Consider the following 11512-nt stretch of genomic DNA (forward strand, 5'->3'; position numbering starts at 1 on the left):
CAAGATGTAATTTTGTTTTCTATTATCCTTTTTTATATTTGGTGACCAAGTTTTGTCTCATCTTTTGGTTTTAGGTACTTTACATCCCTTTTTAATGAAATCAAAAATTAATTTGGCCAAGTAATTATAATTTTAAGAAGTGACAATGCCTAAGAGTGCTTTTCCTCTAATTTATATGCAATTTTAAGTTATCATCACATTTTATACTAGTCTACTTATGCTCACTCATCTCAACAAAATGGTATTGTAGAGAGGAAAAATAGACACTTGGTTGAGACTGCTCGTACCTTGTTGCTGGGTGCCAATATATTGATCTATCATTGGGGTGATGTTATCCTAACTACTTGTTTTCTTATTAACAGAATGTCATCTTCTTCTCTCATTATTTTAGTATTTTTCCAAATGATCCTCTCTTTCATATTTTCCCTGTGTGTTTGGTTGTGTATGTTTTGTTCATGATTTGTCTCAAGATTTGGATAAACTCTTTGCCCGTGTATTTAAATGTGTCTTGGGATATTCTTGGCTTCAAAAAGAGTGTCATTGTCACTATTTTGAAACTAAGAAGTATTACATGTATGCTAGTCCCCTGTTTTTAACATACTCCTTTCTTCTCTTCATTTATCCAAGATGTTTATTCCATCCAACAGGTCTTTTCTACCATTAATTATGTATGTTGTTCCTTGTGCTCTTGACAATCTCAATGTTGATAAAAATCCTCCTAAACCATCATCACATCCTTTTATTGATCCAAGCGACTAGTACAATGCTTCAAGGTGAATCCTCTTCTTAAAGTTCTTCTCAATCGTCACTTAATACCATGATTCCTAGTAATGATGATTCAACTTGGCCCATTGCCCTTTGGAAAGGTACTTGCTCTACTCATAATCCACATCTTATTTATAATTTTCTTATCTATCATTGGTTGTCTCCTTCCTAACGTTCTTTTATATCCTTTGTGTTTTTTTATACTATTTCAAAAAATATGAATGAAGCACTTGATCATCCTAGATGGCGACAAATCATGACTATAAAGATAAAAGCTCTTGACCATAATAGCACATGGGAGTTAGTTCCCCTTTCACCTAAGAAGAAGAAAGTTAGATTTCGATGAGTTTATGCCATTAAAGTTGGCCCCAATGGTGAAGTTGAACGTCTCAAAGCACGATTAGTTGCCAAAGGATACACTCATATCTAATGACCTTGATTATAGTGATACTTCTTCTCCAGTGGAAAAAAGTACTATTGTTCATCTTTTCTTTGCCATGGAACTTATTCGTCATTGGCCACTTTATCAACTTGATATTAAAAAGGTTTTTCTTCATGGAGATCTAGAAGAGGAAATCTACATGGAACAACCTCTTGGGTTTGTTGCTAAGGGTGAGTCTGGTTTGGTTTGTAAGTTGCATCGCTCTCTTTATTGTCTAAAGCAATAACCACATGCTTGGTTTGGAAAATTTAGCTACATTGTTCAAACCTTGGGGCTAAAACACAATGAAATAGATCATTCAATTTTATACTGTTATAGTTTTCCTGAAAAATGTGTTTACTTAATAGTGTATGTTGATGATATAGTCATTACAGGGAATGATGTTGCTAGAATATCTCAGCTAAAGGAAAACTTGTGAAAACATTTTCAAACCAATGATCTAAGAAGCCTTAAATACTTTTTGGGTATTGAAGTAGCTCAATCAAAAGAAGGTCTGTAATCTCTGAAAGGAAGTATGCTCTAGGTATCCTAAAAGAGACATGTATGATTGATTATAAACCAGTGGATAATCCTAAGGACAAAAAATCGGAAATTAATGACAGATCAAGGTGAATCTTTATCTTATTAAAAAATATATAGAAAACTTATTTATCTTACTACTACTAGAACTAATATGTCTTTCGCAAGTGGTGTATTTATTCTCCTTGTATTGGCCATATCATTTGTATCCCAAGATAACTCAAAAAGGCTCAAGGACAAGGTCTAGTATACAAATATAAAGCAAACACCCAATTTATGGATATTGTGATGTTGATTAGCTAGGATCCCCTACTAACAGATGTTCTACTACAAGACATTGTATTTTCCTTGGAAGAAATATTATTTATTGGAAAAGTAAGAAATAAAATGTACTTGTCCAATCAAATGTTGAAGTTGAATATAGGGCAATGGTGTCTCTTACTTGTGAACTTGTATGGGTAAAATAATTCCTTCAATAACATAACTTTTGTGAGATTGAACAAATGAAGATGTATTATAATAACTAAGTTGCACTCCATATTGCTTCCAACTTAGTATTTCATGAGTAAGCTAAACATATAAAAATTGTCTGTCAATTTATTAGGGAAAAGTTGGTGTCCAAGGAAATTTGTACTAAGTTTGTCAAATCCAATGATTAATATACATATATATTAACAAAATCATTAAGGGAACTTTATTTTGAATTTATTTGTCCCAAACTTGTACATATAATTTGTATGCTCCAACTTGAGGGGAAAAGAATATGTATTAAATATAGGTAGTAAGTAGTGTTGCATAATCAGGAGAATTATTCTGTAAATAAGTGCAAATTTTATTTTCTATTTATTAGGACAAATTTGTTAGTGATTTGATTTAATTTGATTTGGACAGCTTTAATCACCAATTATTTCTTGCTTTCATTACCTATTATTTTTTTCCTTAATTAGATTGTAAATCGTCTATAAATTGGGACTGTAATCACATTTGTAAAACATCTCAGAAATATATTTCATCTATTTCTTGCAAGTTGGTATCAGAGCTCCTGATCTGGGAGTCTTTGCTTGCAATTTTTTTTTTTAGCAACCTCCATTGTTGCAATTATTTTCATGGGCAGCCTTCATTGCTGCAATTATTTTTGCAACTTTTTTATCCTTATCTTTTCTCCATTGACCACCTCCTTGCACCATTGAGCGTTACTGCCACTGCCATTGACCGTCGCCGCTGTCGACCACCACCGTCGACTGTTGCCGTCGCCAATTGCCAGAAACTCCCACCAGCCATCGGAAAATAAATTTTATCAACAAACTTTTTTGTGTGAACTGGACCAAATTTTGCCAATCTGCAAAGCTGGGTTGGTTTTGAGCTCTCATGGAGGTCTCATGGACTCCCTTAGTAAGACATTTAGTTATTGTTCCCTAACTGAGTGGTAAGAGTTCTAGTTTTTTATCCTTTGATGCTTCTAGTATTGAAAATATCTTGATTATAGACTCTCATGTTACTGATCATATGACACTTCATTCCTCTTATTTTTCATCATACACTGCTTTATATGGTAACCAATATATTATTGTTGCTAATGGTTCCAATACCCCCGTTAATGGTCGTGGTAACATTCACCTTCAATCTTCCTTTCCTTTAAAAAATGTGCTTAATATTCCCAAATTATCCAATAACCTCTTGTCTATTCAAAAGGTTACCCAAGATTCAAATTGTGCAGTGGTATTTTTTCATTCCCATTATATTTTTCAGGATTTACCATGGGGAAGACTATTGGAATTGCTAAAGAGAAATGCGGGTTATATTATTTACAACATGAAGAAAATAAAAAGTGTGCAAGACTACAGGCACAAATTTCTAATCTTCAGCAAAGTCATGAATCTTGGTCATCGTCTCAGATATGACATCAACACAGACGTCTTGGCCATCCTCCATTTAGTACCCTAAAGTCCTTATTTCCTGTTTTATTTACAAAAGTGTTTGTTGAGTCTTTTCATTGTGATGTTTGTCAGTTTGTTAAACACCATCGGACAACTTTTCTTCCCAATGGTAGTAAAAGTTCTAAATCTTTTGATCTTCTTCATTCAGATGTTTGGGGACCTTCACCTATTCCTAATATCTCAGATGCAAAATGGTTTGTTTCATTTATTGATGATTGTACTCGGGTTACCTAGATATTCCTCATGAAAGATAAGTTTGAAGTTTTTCACTTGTTTGTAATGTTTTACAAAATGATTCAAACACAATTTGAAAGTCCAATTAAGAGATTGTGTTCTAATAATGGAAAAGAATATGTGAACCAAAACCTTTCGAAGTTCCTTTAGGAAAACGGAGTTGTTCATGAATTAACTAGTGTGGACACTCCTCAATAAAATGAGGTTGCTAAAAGAAAAAATCGTCATCTCCTTGATGTTACTAGAGTTTTATTTTCCAAACGTCTGTTCCTAGATCTTACTAGGGGAAGCAGTCCTGACTGCCACTTATTTGATTAATAGATTACCCTCTCGGGTTCTAGAGGGTGTTACTCCTACTCAGTTTATGACCACATTTTGTCCTTCTATTCCCATGTTGACTAGTCTTCAAAATCATGTCTTTGGTTATCCTGCTTTTGTCCATGTTCATAGTCTTTATCAGGGTAAGTTAGATCCTCGCGTCATCAAATGTGTCTTCATCGGTTATTTTCCCAACAAAAAAGGGGTACAAATGTTATCACCCTCAAAGTTGTAAAGTCTATGTTTCCAAGGATGTCACCTTTCATGAAACAAAGTATTTTTTTCCTAGTTCTCAGCTTCAGGGGGAGAGTATTCAAGAAGCTGAGGATCTTGAATTGCCACCTTTTCCTTTGTTGCAAGATTTTATTCTTAGGGAGGATGACAAAGACCATGCACCAACATCATTACCAGGGAAAAATAATAAGGACAAATATTTTGGAAAACAATATCAGCAAACGCAACAAGAACCCGTTCTAGTCGAAGAACAACTTCAATTGTCTGAACCGGAGGTAAGAACTCATACCTGCGAGACTCTTGAGGACACTTAAAATACTGCTTTTGAACCTAACCTAAATGATTTACCTATTGCCTTGAGAACAGAAAAAAGATCTTGTGCCAAATATCCTACATCCCAATTTGTGTCTACAGAAAAACTTTCTATGCAACACTGAAGTTTTCTTTCCGCTATTGATTCTATCAGAATCCCTACATTAGTACAAGAAGCCTTAAAAGATGAGAACTGAATTCGAGCCATGAATGAAGAAATGAGTGTATTAGAAAGGAATGAGACTTGGGAGATTGTAGACAGACCAAAAGCAGTGGGTTGTAGGTGGATATACATAGTTAAGTATAAGTCTAACGAAACAATGGATCGGTATAAAGCAAGGTTGGTTGCAAAAAGGTATACTCAAACCTATGGGATCGATTATGAGGAGACTTTTGTTCCATTGGCAAAGATCAATACAGTCAGGATTATTCTCTCCTTGGAAGCATACTTTGGTTGGGGGATGCATCAATTTGATGTTAAAAATGTCTTCTTGCATGGAAGCTTGGAAGAAGAAGTATACATGGAGATTCCACCTGGTTATGGTGTTATTAATGAAGGGAATGAGAAGTATACAAGGATGATCTTGAAGCTTTGATGTCTCCAAATCCATGGTGTTTGATGGAAGGTTGGAGTTGTTGAGTGTGTGGGTGGGGTTTGGGTAGAATGATGTGTAGTCCACTATTTGTTTGAATCTAAAATAGTTTGGAATCAAAACCTTTTTGAAAAAGATTGTTTTATGAAGAAGTGGTAAAACAACCTGGTGTTTTGTCGTTTCAATCGGTTATTTATCACTTAGAGGTTTTTGAAAAGGTTTTGAAGTTGTTTGACTTGGTTGACTTTACTATCAAACCAATTCAATCGGTTGTTTTGTGATTTCAAGCGATTGTTTGTTGAAAATCCACTAACATAATTTTTGTTATGTTTGCAAATAAGCTTTAAATGTTTTCTAACTGAATAGGCTCCTGCTTTAAACGTTTTTAATAGATTTTAGAGTATTTAAAGAGGAAGTTATACTCTTTTAAAGTTAGATAACAGTTTTGAGACATTTGTAAAAGTGTGAAAACATATTTGAGTTTTCAAGATTTACATACAAGTTTTTGGGTTTTCTCAAAGAAGTGGAGTAGGATTGTTGTAATCCTTTTTGTATTTCTGAATATTGGTGTGTAAGTGCAGAATCAGAGGGTATTCTGATTTCTTTGGTGTTTGTGTGCCAAAGGGAGTGTGTGACTTGAGGTGTTCAAGGTCACTTCTTTGGTGGTGTGTTTGTAATATGGATTTTGATTGCATAGTAGATACCCAGTGTTTTCTGGGGACTGAATGTAGCTCTTGGGATAAGAGTGAACCAATATAAATTGCTTGTTGTGCTTTTCTCTTACCCTGAACTCATTTAAATTATGCTTTTAAGTTGTTTTTAGTTCTGCTGATATAAACAACTGGTTGAATCGCAAAAACAACCGGTTGATTTTCTGTTAATAAACTTAAACATTTGATTGCTTTGAAACTTCATTATACCTTCAAGGTTTGTGAAAAATTTTCATAAACAATTTCCCCCCCCCCCCCCTCTTGTTTAAGGCCATATATTCTAAAAATTGGCATCAAGAGCTTGATCAAGTTTGATCATAAAAATATTTTTCTTATGGCTGAAAAATTACCCTTTGGGGAGGGTGCATCAATAAACAGACCACCTTTGTTCTGTGGTTTGAATTACCAATTTTGGAAGGTACGTATGAAGATCTTTGTTGAATTTCTTGATAAAGGAATATGGGATGCAATTAAAAATGGTAATTTTATTCCTAAGCTTGAAAAGGAAGGTGTTTTTATTGAAAAACCTTGGTCCCAATGGACTGATGCAAAAAACAAAAGAGCAAAGTTTAATTGCATTGCAAAAAATATTATCACCTCTGCCTTAAATTTTGATGAGTTTTTCAGGGTCTCTCAATGCGGATCTTCTAAGGAGATGTAGGATAATCTAGAGGTAACTCATAAAGGAGATGTTTAGAATGCTCAAAGAAGAATCAATTGCGGATGTTCAAAAGCGGTTCACTCACATTGTCAATTTGTGACTATATAAACTCTGTGACTTGGAAAGGTCTTTGACAAAAAAGAGTTGAATATCAAGATTCTCAAATGTCTTGATAGATCTTGGCAACCTAAAGTCACGGCTATCTCAAAATCAAGGGACTTGACATCTTTGACTACAGCCTCTTTGCTTGGAAAGCTTAAGGAGCATGAGTTAGAGATTAATAGACTCAACATTCAAGAGAGTGAAGATAAGCATGTAAGAAACATTGCCTTGAAAACTGTCAAGCACAAGAACAATCAAGTTTCAAGTGATGAGAGTGAAGGAGAAACTCTTAGTTTGTTGTCCAAAAAGTTCAGCAAATTCTTGAAGAAGAACCGCAACAAAGACTCAAATAAAGAAATGTATGGCAACAAGAAAACTAGTGATTTTAATGCTAACAATTATACTTGTTATGGTTGTGGAGAGCAGGGGCGCATAAAGGTTGAATGCCCAAATAAAGAGAAAAAGTCAAGAAAGAAGGAAAAGAAAGCAAAATCAAAAAGAGCCTACATTGCTTGGAATGAAAATGATGTCTCTTCATCAAACTCCTCATCAAGTGAAGATGAAGAAGTTAATTTGTGTTTGATGGCCAAGGAAGAGGATGATGCAAGTAGTGTAAGTTCTTGTACTTCTTTAAATGCTGAAAATTATAGTCAACTTCTTCAAGATTTTAAAGTAACACATGAGGAAGCTAATAGTTTGAAACTCTTAAACAACCGATTGAAAGGGTTGAATAACTGGCTTGAAAACAAAGTCAAGGCATTGGGAAAAAGAGTTGGAGAATTCAAAAACTGATTTTGAAAATCTGAAAATGCTTTACAAAAACTCTTCTTGCAAGTGTGACTCTCTTGTTTGTGAAAAATTGTGAATCTCTTGAAAAAAGAGTTCACTATCTTGTGAAAACTGTGGATAGGCTTTCAAAGGGTAAATCCAACTTTGAGAATGTCTTGGCATCTCAAAATTGTGTTTTTGGAAAAGTAGGTTTAGGTTTTAATCCACAGAGCAAGAAGAATGAGTTTTCAAAGTATTTTTCAAAACTGCCAAAAAAACAACCGATTGAAAAATCGAAACAATCGGTTGTTACATGCTTTTATTGCATGAAGAGAGGTCACTCCGTAAGATTCTGCAAGAATTTTGAGGTTCCATATGATGAAGTTAATGCCAAAGGACCCACATTTGTAAGGGGACCAAATCTTGTTGCTTGATTTCATAATTGTGCAGGATTACTAAGAGATCAAGGAGTCTTGTTTCACAAGATCAAGCTTATGAAGGAACCTTCTGGACTTCCAATTACTGTGTTGTACCAGCTTAATCCTTTTGGAGGCCAAGTGAAATTTCTTGATCATGGACAATGACTTATTGAGAGAACTACTTTGTCAAAAGGATAAGACTTTCCTTGTTTTTATTTTCTTCTCTTGAATTGTTCTTTAATTATGTAGTATGAAAAATATTGATTGATGTCTTTATCTTTCATCTATGAAATGTGTATATGAAGCCTTCCTTTCTAATTCATCTTTGCCTGTCAATTCTAAATCTTTGAAATGCTTAAGTTGCTGTCACAGAAAAACAACTGATTATTTCCCTCTGACAACACTGCATTAAATTGAATTAATTTTTTATTGCATTCTGTCGGTTGCAGATTCTTTCCCCAAGCAGTTATGGGTCAAAGTGCATTTATCATGGGTTTAATTTCGTTCAGAAGGGTGTTACTTTTATCGTAAATAGAATATATTCCATAATTTCTTGGAAAATTAAGAACCTTTATGACTAGTCAAAGTATTCATGTGCTTCCATGTGAAATTTGCCACTGAGTGGCGTGCCACTATGTAGTCTTGGACCAGATTCTCTTTCTTAAAGACTAAAACCCACTAAATGCCAAGGATTGGAACTGTCTTCTGTGACTATATAAACTAATATGTAGTTGTTTCACTTCACAAAAACAACCCATTACGACATCTCTTGTTGTTGTAAATTTCCCCAAAAATCTCTTTTTTGCTTCTCTGTTTTTCTCTTTGTCTTCATGGAACCCACACCCCCTTCATCAAAGAGGATCAAAACAAGGGTTGTAAGAAGGGGAGGACGCATTGAGGCATGGTTCTCGGTAGAAGATGAAAAGATTGAGAAATATCTTCATGAAACAAGTAGGAAGACAATAAACAACCCAAAGCTTATCTCTTTCAACTGGTTAAAGGAGTAGAAGCTGGCTGAGTTGAGAAGTCTTCTCAAGGAACAGATGCTGAAGAGGTTCTTGGAGATGTCAGGGAACACATATCTTGATCTTATAAGGGTATTCTATACCAACCTTCAATTTGTTGGAAATAACCTTGTTTCTCATGTAAAAGGGGTTGATATGGAGATTACACATGAAGTATGGACTGCCATCACCAGATTAAAGTATGCAGGGCTGCGGATCAACAAAGGGAACATTGGTGTGGTGGAGGAATTTAAAAAAATTCAGTTTTACAAGAATTGCTTGAAGAATCCTCAAGCTAAAGTGAGAAATTTTTCAGTGGGAGGTCTTAAATTGAATGAAAAGCTAATTGCCTTGATTGTGACATGGATGCTCACAGTTAGGGGGAGCAATCATTCTGTGCTTACTGAGGAAGATCTTGTCTACATGTATTGCATTATGAACAAGGTCAAAAGATCAATTGGATCCACATCATCAAGGAACACATGTAGAAATCAATGAGGTTAAGTGATTATCACTATCCATATGTTGTATTGATTTCTAAATTCTTGAATTATTTTGAAGTGGACCTTGAGGAAGAACAGACTGAAGTTGTGAAATCATCTCTTGAAGTGAACAATGGTTCACTTAGCAAGATGGGTTTCACCAAGATTGGGGGAAAATGGGTGAGCAAAGATGGTGATCAAGGTGGTTCCTCAAGTAGTGTGCAAGCTGGACAAGAAGAGGAAGATCTTGATGCTACTGAAGGTGCTGGAGTTGATGCTCAAGAAGAACATGTTGTTGCTGATATAGGTGCTGGAACAAGTGTTGGAAATCAAGGAGAAAGGATTCTTTCAATGTCTCCTTTTGAGAGGTTTATGGTTAATAAGATGGACAGTTTTACCAAAAACCAAAGGAATCTCCATGAATTAGGTGCTACAAATTTTCATAAATTTGATGATAGATTCCAAAGCATGGATACATGTTTCCAGAACCTTGATGAACAAATTGAAGTTGTTCAAAACCAACTATTTGAACTGCAGTATGGAAAGGAAGATTGAAGCAAAGTTTAATTATTGTTTATGCTTATCTTGCTTTAATTTTTGGACAATTTCTTTCTTAATTTTCTTTTTTTTTATCACTTTTTTCATTCTATTTGTGAAGACAAATAGGGGGAGAAGGTGTTGGTTTATGTGTTGTGTATGCTGCTACTACAAACTCTGATTTGAAGTTTATATTCTGCTGCATTCAATCTGTTTTTGTTGTTGCTACATTCACTGATTTTGGCACTATTTTGGAATGGTTTTTCTGTTGTTTTCATTGTGCAAAAAATGTGTGTGCCTTGATAACCTGCTGCTATATATGCTCTGTGTTTGCATAGTTTCTGTTTTGCAGGTGTTGATTCATATTCAAACAGATCAAACAAGCAACCAGGGATTTGCCATGGTCTTAAACAATCACCTCGTGTTTGGTTTGGAAGGTTCACTCAAGCTGTGGTATCTTTGGGGTGCTGACAAAGCCAAGGTGACCATACTTTGTTTATAAAACATTCTCAGAATGGTAAACTGACTATACTTTTGGTGGTATGTAGATGATATGATTATTACAGGTGATGATGAGATTGAAAAACAAACTTTGAAGGAGAGACTGGCTACTCAATTTGAGATGAAGGATCTTGGAAAGTTGAAGTACATCCTTGGAATAGAGGTTGTTTGCTCTAGACAGGGCATCTTTTTTTCTCAAAGAAAATACATCCTTGATCTCCTCAAAGAGACTGGTAAGCTGGGTTGCAAGACCACTGAAGTGCCAATAGAGCAAAATCATAGGATTGGGAATGATGAGGAAAATCCAAAGGTGGAGAAGACACAATATCAAAGACTTGTGAAAAAACTCATTTATTTATCACACATTAGGCCAGACATAACTTATGCAGTTAGTGTGGTTAGCCAATTCATGCATGATCCAAGAGAAAGACACTTGCAAGCAGTAAATATAATTATTTAGTAAGTCTTTCCAAGGAAATGATTGTTATTCAAGAAAGGGGAAGACTTATCCATGAAAATATATATTGATGTTGACTACGCAAGATCAATTTTACATATAATTTGTATGCTCCAACTTGAGGGGGAAAGAATATGTATTAAATATAGGTAGTAAGTAGTTTATTAGAAAACTATTATATGTTGTACCCATGTGTTGTACCTATCTTTGGTACCCAGGTCTCTAGTTTTGACTCTTGATCTTTGCTCTTCCCTCTACCCATTGTATCAAAATTCTATAAATGGGATCAAAAGATAAGTGTTTTCAAGTCCTCTAAAATATAGTCTCTTTTATTTATCTTATGTATACTCAACATATATTATTATTCATATACATTCCAAATCATCATATTTCTTCCTTCAACATACAAAATTCACATCACACATAAACATGTCATTCACTTTAAATAAAGCAATAAAACATCCAATCATACAATTCAATAATTTATGCACACAAACATACACATACATAACCTAAT

The sequence above is a fragment of the Phaseolus vulgaris genome, chromosome 9 (assembly GCF_051622355.1).
Source record: "Phaseolus vulgaris cultivar YP4 chromosome 9, ASM5162235v1, whole genome shotgun sequence".
In the NCBI taxonomy this organism is placed as follows: Eukaryota; Viridiplantae; Streptophyta; class Magnoliopsida; order Fabales; family Fabaceae; genus Phaseolus; species Phaseolus vulgaris.